This window comes from Lissotriton vulgaris, chromosome 5 (genome assembly GCF_964263255.1).
Source record: "Lissotriton vulgaris chromosome 5, aLisVul1.2, whole genome shotgun sequence".
NCBI lineage: Eukaryota > Metazoa > Chordata > Amphibia > Caudata > Salamandridae > Lissotriton > Lissotriton vulgaris.
In genome coordinates, this window is record NC_141693.1 from 765,015,283 (window position 1) to 765,031,787 (window position 16,505).

The 16,505-nt window shown below is 42.9% G+C and overlaps 1 protein-coding gene across 1 annotated transcript in view; it reads right to left on the bottom strand.

The window, feature by feature from the left end:
* The window catches only part of LOC147711524 (complement C1q subcomponent subunit B-like), a 65,563-nt gene extending 51,282 nt beyond the window's left edge, over positions 1-14,281 (bottom strand). The window contains exon 1 of the mRNA XM_086922223.1: positions 14,048-14,281. The gene's annotated coding sequence lies outside the window, so the exon portion shown is untranslated. The remainder of the gene's footprint in view (positions 1-14,047) is intronic.
* Positions 14,282-16,505: the final 2,224 nt, after the last annotated feature.

Sequence of the window (16,505 nt, forward strand, 5' to 3'; positions counted from 1 at the left end):
GTGTACTACCTAATGACAATGCCCCGAACCCAGTCGATGAGAGGTCCAGCTTAAATAAAGTAGCTATAGCTGGTCTGCCAGTGGGCTGTAGGTCTGCGAATTACAATACCCCGAAGCCACTCGATGGGAGGTCTAGCTTAAATAAAGTAGTTACAGCTGGTCTTCCAGTGGGTTGTAGGACCGCGCAGGTAACAGCAGCGCCAGTAAGCACGATTGGAGGAGCTGCGCCCAAGAAAAGTAGTTTCATCAATCTCCCACCAGATTGTGCACCTTATGTAGTTGTTCTATCCAATATTCCGTCCCTTGAGATTAGTCAGTCTCACATTCCACAACCCCCTCAGGAATCACATGATTCGCTTAAGAATAAAACGGTTTCATGGTTGCACAGGCAATGCGGGTTCCCAACCAATTACTCGGACCAAATACTAACAACGAGAAGGGTTAATTGGATCGGTAACTCAAGAAAGTCCTGTAGGGGGGACTGTGTTATTGTTAATTTTAAATACCCTCAACATGTCGCAACTGTCCTCAGAGCAGCCTCTCTAACCCCGGAAGAGAATGATATACTTGTACGCCCTTTGGGATACTTTTATAATCATCTTAGTAAGATGCCCCATGTCACCAATAGAGGTAGACCCTTTACCCTCAATCATGGTCCAAATGTTTAAGGTACCATTACAGAATAGATACCAAGCTCTGAGTTCTCTGGACCAGAATGATTGCCATCCAAAGGGTATTACACCTTAGCTCAGTTTACCCCTTAATGTTCAAGGAATATACTTATGTGGGCCTAGTATAGATCTGGGGCAAACTAAGGATATCACTCTTACAGTGTTTGACAGTGATCTGGAATCTGACCCTGCTATAGAGAAGGAGACGACTAATCAACAAACGACACATGCTGAGGCCCCTACTGTTGGTCTAACTGAGATTGATGTTAATCCCATTATTGTCCAAGATGATCTCAACAATTGTACCATAGGGGAAACCTCTATTGTAAGTTGGAATATAGCTGGTTAGGCTTCGAAAAGGAATAATTTGGGATGGGAGGACATGATCAGGTCTTACGACATTTTATGCCTTCAAGAAACGTGGTGTGTTACAAAACCCAGTTTTGAAGGGTATGCCTGTTACAGTCTTCTAGAAGATATAGAGTCAAGACACGGGAGAGCTAAGGGAGGTTTACTTTTCCTCCTATCTGTGGACCTGTCGTTGACAGTTGTAAAACATGTAACAGTTGGAACCCATTCTCAAATTTTATGGGTGCAATTGAAGGAAGGTTCAGAGGTGCTCTTAATTAACTTCTATAACAATATTTTTAATAATTTGCGGCATAATGTTATAGAAGAATTGGAAAGTGCCCTCGTGAAGCTTGTAGCAGAAGCAAAATGTATTTTTACCTATATTTGGTTAGGCGATTTTAATTCTCCAATTTGTCCCTTATCACTTTCTAGGGCTTGTGGGGTGCAAAACAATAGTGCCAAAAATACACCCCACTTCCCACATAATACCTATGGGGAGGCAATTAATGGTATCATGACATCTTATGATTTAGAGTTAGTGCAGCCTGTTAAAGATGCTAGTGGCCAAACCATTCCCACCTACATCAGGAGAAACACTAATTCCTACATTGATCATATCATGGTCTCAGCTAGCATAGCACCCTACAGTTTGATAGCGGTTATTGAAGTATCTACTCTAAGTGATCATAACTGCTTAGCTATGAGAATAGAAAATTGTAATTGTAGGAATCAGCGGGCATTGAGAACCCTAGATAATATCGAGCCCCATAGGTCAAATGGGACTAGGATAAGGTGGAAAGGGGAAAAATCTGCAACAGTTGTGCCTAGAATTATATCTAGAACTTTGGCAGATATTAATGTCATTTTGGCATCAGGAAGTGGGTCTGTCTCAATTGTAAATAATTTTGTTAATATTAATAAAATTATTGATAATATATTTATGGGTAAAAGGCCAGGTTCGACCGGCCATGATAAGGGTTGGTTTGATCACGCGTGCACAGCCCTCCTTTCCCAATTGAAGCTAGCTCTAGCCCTTAGACCAAGGGATAGGAATCAAGTCATACTCTTGAGATACGATTACAAAATGGCACTCTCTAAAAGGAAGGGGGAGTTACAGCAAGAAGCATGGGATAGCTTAATGCAGGCAGCAGAAACTTCTGATAGCTGCCTGTTCTGGTCCACAGTTAACTCCCCCTTCCTTAAAGATGACAAAATTCCCCAACTTTCATCTAATGTCATTAGTGAGGCATGGGTCTCCCACTGTTCGGCCATATTTCAAGCTAATGGTGCGAATGAAGCAGTGCAAAGGCATTGGCCTATAGCCCCTTTGAACATAACCTTGGGAGAGGTTGAAAGCAGTATTAAAGGTAGTAAGGGGGGAAAGGCACAGGGCCCAGATGGAGTCCCCATTGATGTTTATAGGGCTCTTCCTCTATTGTGGGGACCAATACTTACTTTGGTCCTGAATGCAGCAGTTACAGCCTTGATTCCACCTACTTAGGGAGATTCGATTATTGTCCCTATCTATAAGAAGGGGGACAAGACAGCTGCATGTAACTATCGACCTATTAGACTACTCGACTCATCGGTGAAAATCATGATTAGAGTGCTGCTGTCTAGGTTGGAAAATTGGGCAGAGGAGAAGGGGATTCTTGCCAATTCCCAATATGGCTTTAGAAGGGCCGTGGGACCCTAGATCAATGCCTGAATTTAGAACTGTTAATTGGCAAGTACACTAAGGCCAAGCCTGGTAATTTATATCTTTGCTTTGCTGATTTAAGCAGCGCATTTGATCTGGTCAACCACTCGCTACTATGGCAAGTTTTGCTAGAGCTTGGTGCACCAGAAGAAATCATCCACTTCTTAGCTAGATTATATAATAAGATGCAAGCCTGTGTGGGGTATGGGGCTAGTGGGGAGTGCACCCCAAACTTTGGTGTAAAGTGCGGGATAAGACAGGGTTGTGTCCTCGCCCCCCTGTTGTTTACTCTATTTATTAACGGCGTAGACTCCGTCTTGAAAACAGTTAAGGCCGATGCCCCTCAGGTAGCTGGTTCCAGCATGCCAGTTCTGCTTTAAGCAGACGACGTACTTCTATCACGGACTCCCATTGGCTTACAGCGCCTGATGGATCGGTTTTCTGATTTTATTAAGGAGAGGAAGCTGTTGATCAATAAGAGTAAAACCCATACTATGATCTGTGGGGCAAGAACCAATAAAAACCATGCCTTTTTTATTGAAGGGGTGAAAGTGCAGCAGGTGGAAACATTTTGTTATCTGGGTGTCACTTTTTCTTGTGACGGAAGTTGGTCCCAGGATTTACTAAACGTTAGATCGAAGATGGTAAAATGCTCCTATGGCATTTTTAAATTCGCCTCTAAACTAGGGGATAGGCGAATTAGAGATATGATGCAGATTTACAAGGCAAGGAGTGTCTCTATTGCATTATATGGAGCAGGGTTGTGGGGTTACACAAATACAGCTGCAACTGATTTGATTCATAGGGAAGTAGGGACAGCCTATGTAGGTGACCTTATCCTGTTAAGGCCTTTGATGCTTTTCCAAGCGATTTGGTGCAAGGAAGAGACAGTGTTTAACCAGCTTGTTATCAGGGATTGTCCCAACCTGGAAAATTGTACTAAGATACCCTGGCTTAAATATGTAATGGACAGTTTTCAAACTATTTATGGGATCAACATTTTGTTAGATTCATGTTCCGCTGGAATTATTTCTAAACAAGAAATGAAAGATATTTTTATGTTGCATAGAACCCAAAATCGTCTAGCAGCAAATGGTTGCCTTACTACAGTTCAGCTTTATAATAAATATATTGAAAGCGAAGGCTACCAGCTTTACTTGAGCATGGTGACTAGACCAACCCATAGATATGTCTTAACAAGACTCAGATTTGGAACGGTCCACGTCTTGGTGGCCTTCCCTCAACCAAAGAAGTACCATGTTGGATGGGATGCTTGGATGTAGAGAGTCTCTACACAAGCATTAAACACACTAATGGTCTTAATGCCTGTAAATACTTCCTAGGGGCCAGAAGCATTAACTATTTGGAACACACACACACATGGTTTTGAAAATGATTGTGATATGTTTGTCTGAAAACATTTTTATGTTTGAAGAAGATTTGTTCAAACAGATAAAGGAAACTGCATTGGGCACCTGCTACAACCCCCCCCCCCCCCCCAACTATGCAAATTTGACGGTGAGCTGGTGGCAGGAGCAGGTGCTCTGGGGCCGCGTTATGACACATTGATAGGAGGGGAAATAATACTTTGTTGATGTAGGTCGATTATGTATTTTTTATATGGGATTGTGATGCAAATTAGTTGAATGCGTTTGGACTCACTTTAAATGAGAATAATATGAATCTGAATATCACAATTCTGTACAGCCAGAACACCATAGATTTCTTAGACTTTAAAATAACTATAGTAGGTGGGATCTCCTGATAGCCAAAAGAGAGATCACTAGAATTTGGAAGGCCCAGCGGGGCCCAGGGGTGCAACTGTGGATGAAGGAATTTATGAGATGGGTGACATACGAGGTCGAGGTAAGATTGGGAGTAGCCAGACGGGGCAGGGGATCTCTAGAAACAGCCAGAGCATGGGAAGCATTGGTGACACTACTGAAGCACCCACCCAACGAAGCTGACGACAACGAGCAGGAAGGGGCTTTGTGAAAAGGAAGTCAAGTGTGAGCATGAATATACTACCCCAACACAACCAACATTAGACAATTATGTACGACTTCAACGAAAAAACCTACATAGGGCAAGAACTATAGAGACACATCACGCTAAGGCACACCTAGGGGACTTCTCCTGGCACTCTAATTCCTACTCACTGGGTCACTCTCATGGACTTCTTTACGTTTTTTCCTTTGCCCTGCCTGCCATTTTGCTGCTGTTCTCGGCCGCTTTTCTCTGGACCCTGACCCACCATCTTGTCCATCCCCTCGTCCTTTCCCCTTTTCCCTCATTTCCCCCTTGACGATCCTTAAGTGTTTCTTCCTTTTTCTGACTTGCCTTTTCTCCATACCCTCGTATCCCTCCCACCCTCCCTTGGTGTTGTGTCTGCCAGGGCCGGACTGAGATCAGCAACCAGCCCTGGCAGGTTGCTTCTCCACCGGCCCTGGTAACGGGAGGGGAGGGGGTTGTTACCCGCTAGGCAAGGCTCCCGCTTTTCTTACAGAGGGCCTGCTACAAAACCGGCACCTTGTAAGATAGGCGGCCCCCTGGGGCCACAAAACCGGCCCCCACCCCTCCAGCCAACCGGGGAAATGCCCGGTGCCCGCAACGGCCAGTCCGGCCCTGGTGTCTGCATCCCCCCTCCGACCCCACTTAATGGAACTCTGCTCTCCTGGTTTTCTGGTTCTTGACCTTAGAAAATCTACTATTTGTATATATAAGTATATAGAGATAACTCTAAACACTAGTATATGCAGTATACCTTTGTACTCTCTACCATTCCTATGAGACTCTTTGAGTATATCCAGTAATTTCCCTTCCCTATGCATATAGAGATAACTCTAATCACTAGTTTATGCAGTAGACCTTTGTACTCTCTACCATTCCTGTGTGACTCTTAGAGTATATCCATTCGTATCCCTTCCTTATGTATATAGAAATAACTCTAATCACTAGTATATGCAGTAGACCTTTGTACTCTACCATTCCTATGCGACTCTTAGAGTATATCCATTCATTTCCCTTCCCTATGTATATAGAGATAACTCTAATTACTAGTATCACAGTAGACCTTTGTACTATCTACAATTCTTAAGTGACTCTTAGAGTATATCCATTCGTATCTCTTCCTTGAATATCTCTTCCTTGTGTGACTTTATAACTTGTACATATGCAATTTTTTTCTGTTTGTATCTTTTATGTAACGCATTTAATCCTAAATCCTCATATATCGCAACTGGTTCCTATGTAAAGCGCTCTGACACCTTCGGGTAATGTTCGCGCTATATAAAATCGCGCTATATAAAATCGCGCTATATAAAATCGCAATAAATAAGGGAGGGTGGCAGGGATGGGATTGGTTAGTTGATTGACTTTACGGGAACAAGAAGTTATGACTTAGCTGGACGATACTAGCCAGGCTAATGAATAAATAGGGAAAATAGACAGGTCATCAATGCAAGTTATCCCAGAGGATGTAATAATACAATAATATACTGATATTTATATATGACAAATTGTATAATACTATAACCGGCCAAAGCTATTGAAACCCTGTATACACTGTAATTATGAGAGGCTTGCAAGACTCCGGCCCGGGACCAGGGTTCGATTCCCGACGCGGCAGGTTTCTGGACCAGGGTCAGCGGACTCGATAATTCTCTCGCCTCGGTGCCCACTCTGATCAGCGATCACACTCGGCAACTCTGGGCATAAGCTTGCCTCATCTGCACTAACGGCCCCACCAGACCGCCGGGGATGCCTGGTCTCACCCTTGAGATACCCATTAAGGGACCATCTCTCAGGGAAGCCAGGAAGGGTTTCGCAGCGGTCGAAGCGTGGAGATACTCCTCCGGGAGTCGATCCTAGCGCTATCTAAACTTGCAATTAATTAATTAATTAATATAAGAAGATATGGAAGTAGAGCTTCATAAAAATGTGTTTAAAAAAACTATAGTAGATGGAACCTTGAACTCAGAACTGTTTAGGAAACAGACAGAGGGGTTCTCCATTTTACATGCCTCAAGAAGCCACCCACCCAGTTTTAGATGACGTATCCCTTTTAGCGAATACCTCAGAGCATAAAGAAATTGCAGTTCTGAACACAGCTATCGGAATATAAAACAGGAGATGATGACAAGATTTTTAGCCAGAGACTGCCCACGTAGGCCTTTGAAACAAGCAAGTGTATGGACTGATAGCATCCATTGAGAAGAAGCATTGTTTCTCACCCCCCCCCCCCCCCCCTCCTTCTGTTAAATGTCGACCTGGCTAAGAACCCATCTGATTCCTCACCAAATACACTAGCAACGCAGAGAAACTAAAGAGGATTTTGAAAAACAGGTGGGTCCCCCACACTAACTAAAAATGTGTCTTTGAAGGACATATTAGTGCACAGTCATTTAATGCCTAAAACAACTAATTGGCTTCAACATGCAAGGGCTTTTCTCGCTGTGGCCAGTGTAAAGCTTGTAAACATGGAACAAGCGTGGAAGAGATTACCTTTCAAAGACTTAATAAGAAGTGGCGAATTCCCAAAATGATTACATGCAAAATGGATTTTGTGGTATATGCTATTACATGTCCTTGTGACAAATGGCACATTGATTCGACGAGCTTCCCAGTTACAAACCGCATATTGGAGCATTGGAAAGCCAGCACCAATAACAACCAAAGTTACAGCACAGTCAAACATTTCAATGAGGTAAACAATGGAGACGGAATGATAGCCACATTTTTTGGCATTGATTCGGTGCCCAAACACTCGAGAGGTGGGAACAGAGTGACTGCATTATGCAGACTTGAATCAAAGTTAATTTTTTCAGGCTGGTTGCCCCACCCCAGTGGGGATGAATGTCAATGAGAAATTGCATTCTCGTCTATGAGATAGGTAATTGAGTAGGCCTTCCGCAATTTATACTTTTTTGATGTTGCTATTTATTGTTTTATTCTTATTTTTGGGTTTTGTTCAAATATAGGTTAATACGATGTCGGAAAACACAAAAGTGTGCGAAGTATGTGGCTCCCTTAAAGCTTTGATGTATTATGTCACAGAGATATTTTCTTACACCCTTTACGAATCTTTCTAAACAGGGTATGTGGGCATAACCAGTAGAAGACTTGAAAATAGCCACAATCAAGGCAGTTAACTGCTCCAAAGAATATATACCTCGTAGTAGTGGAACTCTTTCTCCCTTTTGGTGAGGTCATCAGATGTGCTACTGTTTATACCTCAACTCTGCTGGAACATATATATTGGAATATTAGGCTACTTGTTTTCTTATTTGACTCATCAATGAGAGGACGTCTTCATGTGAACATGATATACTGTGGTTTTTGTTTGAATTTACTGAAGTGTATACATCAGTATGGGAGGCTACTGTCAGCCTCAGAAAAAAATGTATTATTCTTATACTTAATTTTTATATCTGTTGACTAAGATAGTGATAGCAACAAAATCATGATATCATTATTATGCTCACACTCACAGTTGAAACATGCTACTTTTAGCCTCATAAAAGAATGCCTATTTACTTTCATTGATTGGGACAGGTATTAGAACAATAGGCTACCTCTAGCCTTACTAACATTTATTTATTGATTGAATATCAGTGCAATGTGAATAACACTGCGATTCCCTAGGAAAGCAGGAGTCGATCAATAGATGTTGATTTCTTCCGTTTATTTTCCTTTTCAATGCATGTTTTCTGACAGATAGTGTTTATGGGTGTCCATCTTGCATGAAGTGGTTAAAAAGGCACAGAGGTGGACCAGAGGTCTTGTGATCAAGACCTCGATTTAGTGGAAATTCGTTACTGTTTTCTTTTGCAATATTAAAGTTATATGAAGTAACTCTGATCCGGAGGGAGCTGAGAAGGGTATCTGTGTATACACACACACACACACACTTTAATACCATCCAAGCTAACCTGGAATGAATAAAAGTAACTCCTGACATAGTTTCTCTGTCCTTGCAGCTCATCAGACAGGTTTAGCTTTTTCTAGGTACAAGGGACCACCCAGTAAAGAGTCAATAAATACCCTTTCAGGCTTAGAGTGCTGCATACATTGTGCAAAAAGGAAGCAGAGAACTCTGGTTAGTTCCCAAGTTTAGGTGGATAGCAGTTCCTATATAGAGCATCCTACAACACGAGCAACACTCTAAATGTACTCACCTCAAATGTCTGTTTTTCTAGCAAGGTTTTTAAGTCAGGATTAGCACAGTCCCATCCACGCCGAGCTAGAAATGGACAAAGTCTTTTGATTGAGATATATATATGCTTGATTTGTACCTAGAAATATACTTACCATGTGTGGTGGTAAAGGCATGTGTGATAAAGACATCTGCATTGTAAAGGCATGTGTGGTAAAGGCTGCGTTGTAAATGCATGTATGGTAAAGGCATGCATGGTAATGCCATACACCCCCCACCAGCAGGGCAGAAAGAACATTAGACGACTAGGGAACTATAAACATTTTGTCTGGGGAGCGGCTCCCCTGGTCATGGGTCTGTTTTCCTCCACCACCCATAGGCACAACAGTCTTTCTGCACCTTCCAGGGCGGATTGGGGGATTAACCCATTTTGCCTGCTGGAAGGCAAAAGACCCACTAGACACCAGAGGAAAAATGGTCCTCCAGGAATCGGACTGTGCCCTCTCCCCAGAACTGGTCCCCCAGTCCTCCTGTCACTCTGGGGTCTGTTTGAGGGGCATTGCAGTAACAGACAGAAAGACCAATAGACATCAGGGATAAGGGACATCAGGGAAAAAATGGTTACAAAAAAGTAGGGTTGAGGGAGGGGCTGTGCTCCTAACCCGGAACAAGCCCAACAGTCTTTCTGACCCATCTGGGTCTGCCATCAGGGGGCAGAATGCCCACTAGATACCAGGGATATATTTTTTGTTATCACTGCTCACTTGAGGCCTGGAGCATACCCATCCCCAAGACAACCAAAAGGAAATTTGGATTATTTTGGACAGCGATTTGACATGTAGGAAGGCAGAGGGAGGAGAAATAAAAATCTCCTCTCACTTGCCATGCTGAATGGCTGTACTATTCAGGCTCGGCCGCCACTAAGTGAACCCTACCAAACCCAGAAATTGCTGATAACTTGACACTCATGAGGCAACAGGGTAATGTGACATGCATAGATCCAAATAGTTATCTTACCCACAATGTCCTGCAAACCCCTAACTTTGGCTAAAATAATGCACTTGTATCTCATATTATGAGGAAAACTTCCAGAATATGCGGGGATCCAGAAAATTCCTACCACCCAGCGCTCGCACACTTCCCCCAATAAAAATGATACACCAATGTGTGGCTCTGCATCGAGTCTGTGACAGGAACACAGTACGATTCATGAAATCCACACCACCCGGGTGCCGTATTAGACAAGTGCCCCGGGGGTGAAATGGGCCTTTTCACCAACTTGGCGCACTACCGGGGCCCCTTGGTATTACAGAAGGGGCTGCAGATGCTTGTGCGGCCCCTTCAGTAATACAGATAGAGTTGGTGCACATAAAGCGCCTGCTCAATCTTCAGGGGAGTTCCCTCATTTGCATTGGGGCATGCCCCATTCAAATAATGTAATCCCTTTTCCTCTGCTCTCACTCCGTATTACAGACATAGGCACAGAGGCAAAGAAGCTCTCAGGAGGCACACTGACAGCGCGCCACTTAAAAGGTGGTGCACTGTCAGTGCGCCCCCCTGAGAGCAGCCCTCTGGAGGGGGGAAACATCCTCTTGCAGGCGGGTGCAGTCACTGACGGCACCTGCTTGGAAGGGGATCTCTAATCAAACTTAAAAGTGCAGGGGGTTGCCGCCTGCATTGTGAAAACACAGAGTTGCTTCAAAGCAGGCCCTCCATTTTTCACATGAATGCGCTGCCCCAGGGCAGCGTGTGTTCGTGGCTACCCTGAGGTCAGTGTATTCATCACAATACGGAGCATTTTCCTTCATTGCGCTGGGCGCACCTATTAAAAGGTGCGCCCACCACAAAGTAGGAAAATGAGCCACATATATGTTGTGGTCCCTGGGTGCCCTGGGTGTCTAGTTTTCAGAAATGGCTCGGCTTGGCAGTGCAAGGATGTTTGATGCTGCATATATGATATGACAGTTTGTTGCTACTGAAGGACTCACTTTCCATTAAACAAATGTTTATTTTTCTGGCTTATCCTTGTTGATTTGTTCAACCTAGTGTTGCTGATCCTACCTTACCTCACAATATGGAGCGATGGCACTCTAGATCTGTTTATTTAGCACCTTTTTTACTCTTTGTTTCTTTAGGGAACGGCACTATATTTCACAAAGTACACAAACTATAATTTGGCATACTTTAACCTAAATAACACTTTGGGTCTTATTACAATGTCGGGCAGACTTATGTCTGCCCAACACCATTTTGATGTTGGAACCGACCGACTGTAGGTTAGCGGTTCCAACCACCAAGTTACAATGCGACCGCATATGGTGCAGTAGCAAACTCCCGTTTCTCTATGGTAGCTTGTGCTGACTGAGGTTTCCACACACAGCACAAAGATCCAATAGAGAAATGGGAGCTTGTGTAAATCCCTGCACCATGCGGCAGGCACCTCACAGTGCCTGCCACACAGTGCAGGAAGTTACAGGGCCCCTTCGGCCCCCAACCAGAGGCCACAGGGAGAAGGGGGCCCTGCTAGTGGCCCCCAAAGTTGCTTTCCAACAGGCTATTTGTATCCGAAATACCAACATGAAAAGCCTGTGGGAAACTGACATCATAATCCAGACGGTGGAAATGCCGTCCTTGAGGGATTATGTGCAGGTTCCAATTGGCCGATGGGCTCCATGAGCCCATCGGAAGGCAGACGGAATGCCGGACGATTTCACTGCGGATCACTGTCATCGGAATATGGCAGTCGAAAGTGATACTGAAGATGTCAGTCGGAAAGCCTCCGCCGCAGGTCGAAGGCTTTCCGACCAACATCAAAATGAGACCCTAACTCTGTCTACCGCTAGTTTAACTTTGATTGCTAAGTCTTTTTTTATATTTTTCAAACTATTTTGTTGATCATTCATTCTCAATGCATAAGCAGAAGATTGTGCAAAGCCAGGACTTATTTTGAATCCCCATATTATCTGAACATTGGACTGAAATCAACAAATTACCTTTAGTAGAGATGAATATCTTTAGCAGCAGAAGTCCAGAAAGTATAAATAACTAGATAAAAACAGAACATTAAGTCCTGCATACTCACTAACATTCTGTGTGGTAAGTGGCTGCCTCTACATTACTGAACGTTCTTGAGGTAATCTCGGTATTTTACGATCACAGTATTTTTTGTGAAATGCCATACGTCATTGGAATACTGTGTTTTACTTAAGCTCGCACCTCTCCTATTTTATGTGAATAATTATATTGATTTCATTGACATTTATATTACCTTCTTAGTCCTAATTATATGATTTGCACAAATTAATTTTACAAAAACAAAGTTGTTTTGCATCCTGCTACACAGATGTGTTAAGCTGCTTTAGTTGCGGTGCATTGGCCCATGGCACCCACAATGTACTCTTCAATACATACTAGCTCAATCTGCATAGGTATAGAAAATGCTTCAATCATGAATCACCCTCCATTGTATTGCACACAAATAAGTGCAGGGCCCAAGAGTTTTTCCTATGAAATCACAGTCAACGCTGCCAACTAACGTGTTTACCTAATTCCACTACTGCTTGGTCTTGATTTCACTTCATGCCTCTTTCTTTCACTGCAGTAAACTTCCTGTCTCTTTATCTCACTCTTTTAGATTAATTGTAATCTCTAATGTCTCCCTTTGTCTCTATTTTCCTATCTTTCTCTTCCTCCTTCTTTCTCCTGTATCCCCCTTTCTCTCTCTTGCTTGGGTGTCAGAGTCTAGTGGAGAAGAATAAGCCCAGTCCCGCAAAAATGTGGGCCGGTGCCCACCACCTGCTACCACCGACACAAATTATGCACTACAACAGGGGTGCTTGCAAACATTTACCCAGGCTCCACAAAGTGTGCGATGTGATGCGACCGAGGGCCGCATTGATGCCTGCAGGATGGCAGTCCGGGGGAAAGGGGGCGGTAAGGTGCGTATAGGGGAAGCAAAGCTTACATCGACTGGATGAATTTGACAATGTCAAACCAGAAAACCTGGGGTTAAACCATCATCCTCACCTTACCCAATAGTGTGATCCTAGGCAAATGTTTTATCTCACTTTTCCTCCTCCTTTTTCTTCATTATCACATTTAAGAGGTTCTCAAAATACATGACGTCAGGATAGGTGTTTTGCTAAACCTTCTCCTGTTTTTGATTTTAACAACCTGTAGTGTTGTTCATGTGTAATAGGAACCCAGGCCACCCAAAGAAGGCACATAAAAACTGACTTGCCTCCTAGTTCACTATTGGCATTGTTGTCAGTGTGGAGGGGGGGGGGGGGGGGGGGAGGGAATAAATGGTTCTAAATTCATATTTGAAAACTATCACTTAAAAATACCTCTCAATGCACTTTTGTATGCATGTTAAGAAAATCCATATTGTTTGAATTTAGAGAGGCCTTATATTTTTACACTTTTGATGACTTTGAAAATTGAAGTGTTCCTAAAGTTAAGTGGTGCAACCAACCTTGTTACTTTATTTCTTTAACTTAAATTAACCTTTAAATATAGGCGTGCCTGTGTATTCAACATATTTTTAGTGTTAGTGCTGATTCAAGTGAAGAGCAGCCCAGTGCTGCTCTTGACCAGGGGGCTGCTTGTAAAGGTCAAGAGAGCGGCACTTTGAGTATCACTGGACTACATGCATACATTACCATCACTGAAGCTTAGTATAAAGAGGGGCTTATGGATGATGATAAAAAGTGAGTGAACAACCTTGCTGTAGATAAAGATAATGTCCTTTTATTCTCTTACCTTGCACATAAGTGTGACACAAGTTAAAACTGAAAAGACAGTGACACTAATTATGGTACACCCTAGGATGACCTACCAATTGTTTACTCAGAGTAAGGGTGGTAGAAAAATGGACGGGTATCTTGCTTGATACATATTTTTATGTTATTAAAATTTGAGATGATTAAAAAGAGAATGAACTAATGCCTCTACAGACTATACCATATTGTGCTGCATAGTTCATTTTCTTGTATTATAAAGCAGTCAACCCTGGAACATAATATCCTCCATTACCACACAATGTGAGTGTCCCTGTCCACACATAGTAAATGCAATGAAAAGCATATAACCTAAAATAAGTCTATCTTGAAAGCATGCAGTTTTGCTAATAGTTAACATTTTGGTAAAGTTTCATAAAAATGGCACTCTTACCTTTGCTGGCTGGGCTCTGTGAATTTAACAACGCAGCAGGAGCCAAAGCCTCTAATATGTTCAAGGGGTGAAGTCAGAGACAGAGTGGAAGCAAATATAATGATTTAGAGAACATTAGACCAGGGGCAGAAACTTTCGCTTAAACCATGACCCATTTTCGTGATATTTGCCAACCATTGAAATGTGTTTGCACAGCAAGCAGCAGTTTCATATCCTGATTTACTTTCCTGTCCCACAGTTGGATTTCGTGAAAATGTGTTTATTTCTGAATTTTGTCAACTCAGTCATTTGGACTTCCATGTTGTGCAATGTGATTTTGTCTCATGCCTGATCTTCCCTGTTCTGCTGTGAAACTCTCTCATCAGATGAAATACCGACATCTCTGTGACTCTGAGTAGCAATACTTTTTCAGATCCGGCGTTAGCCATGACCTTTTGCTTTTGCTAATACCAGTATCAATAATTAACGTATATGTAGTGCTTGTCAGACAGCCCCCTTCATGCATTGGTCTGTTTAGCTGTCATTCACATGTTGTTCCACCCATCAAAGAACACAACATGGGCAATGGGCCAGCCCACTTGAGCTATTGTATCCTTTCCATGTGAGTGACAACAATCTGTACAAGCACAATGCTGTCACCCACAAAGAAGGAAGTAGTTTTTAGCAATATGTGGGTATTGTGTTCTTTAAAAAGAAAAAAATATATATATATATGTATTGACTAAAAAAACATAGGTTTCAGGGACGTTATAGTTAGTTGAACATTTGGCTCATATAAAACCAGAGAAATCCGCCAGTTATAGTTAGTTGAGCTAACTATAACTCGAGCGCCCACAATGTACTGCTGATGATGTTATGTATTACATCACTCATGATTAAGTTGTTTTGGGCGTGCGTCGGGAAAAAGAAGTTGATTAGATCACCAGATTTGATTCTTAAATTCTTTTATTCTTTTATTTCATATGAATGGGTGAAAAGTTCTTTAGAGTCCAACCAACGCGTTTCGTTCTCTTACCGAGAACTTCATCAGGGCTTTAATGTATGTAGAGACTCCAGAGTTTCTTTCTAGCTGCCTTCTGTGCAAGGAGAATTGTAAAGCGGGATTCAGACGTGTCCCAAGTAACTGTCCTAAGGCAACGTCTGGTATATCAAATATTTTAGAGGTCGAACGTCCACGGTAGAATATCAAGTAGTTTACTGGGGAAATTTCTTTTATAAGTAAAGATAACTTCAAATTGTGCGTCAACGAAGGTTAATAAGCCTTCTTGAGTTAAACAATGATTCTCAGTGCCTCAACTAGACCTCATCGTGGTCAAATTTAGTTCAACAGATAAAAACACTGTTAATCAGTACTCCTTGTTTTATCAGTGCATGTATCCCAGGAAACGTTCCCATGAGGCAGTGTAATGCCTATGCAATGATCCGAATTTCGTGCTCCGTGGTCGAACCACGGAGCACGAAATTCGGATCATTGCATTGACTTCTTTTTCCCGACGCACGCCCAAAACAACTTAATTTTGAAGGATCTGGTGCACAGTGGCAACACAGGACGGTTGTTGCCAGGGCTGTTGGCGAGGGACTATTTGATTTTGGAACTGGCCCGAGGTGCAGAACATTATAGTCAAACGTCTTCTTTTCATTTTTGTTATTACATCACTCATGACCTGGTCAGTGACATCTCAAATGACATCACTCATGACATCATCCAGTGAATGTGCGTTTCTATAAAATGTAAATATGTTTTAAATATATATATATATATGCCAAGGTGTATTGAAGAATGAATGCATTTACAAGTGCCTAAAGGAAATATTTTGTATGTGCATGACTGACTGTATAAGCGAGTGATTGAGCGTGTCTTACTGAATGCATGGGTTAGTGACTAAACTGTGTGTGGTAGAGTGGGTGTAGCGGGCCGGAAAAGCAGGCGAGGAGGCCGTATGTAGTGGGAAATAGCTGGCTTTTTATTACGGTTGTACAGTACAAATAATTCCAACAGGCGGAAGGTGTGGTTCCAGGCGATGGACTCTGGGTTGATGCTTCTCTCGTACTCGGCATCCACCGATGGTCTGGGGAAGATTCCGATGACGGGGAGGCTCCCAGGAGGACCGGAAGAGAGAGGAAAAACAAGGGACCGTTAGTTCTGTCCAGCAAGTAACGAGAGTCAACTGTATACCGTCACCCGGGTAGTGAGGGAGGGGGCGGAAAGCGACAGTGTGGGAAGGAGGGTACCGGGAGGTCGGAAGGTAGGACGGGAAGATAGAGAGGGTGCAGGGGTCGGGCGTGAGAGTAGCGGAAGGGTTCTTGAAGTGAAGTGCTATATACGTATTATACAGTGCAGAGGGCGGTGAGACTATGTAGAGAGGGAGTATGTACAGGGACTTTAACACGGACTCCTAATGAGTAGGGCTAAAGGAGGCAAAAAGGCACTCACGCGGTCCGCCGTAACTCTCCAGTG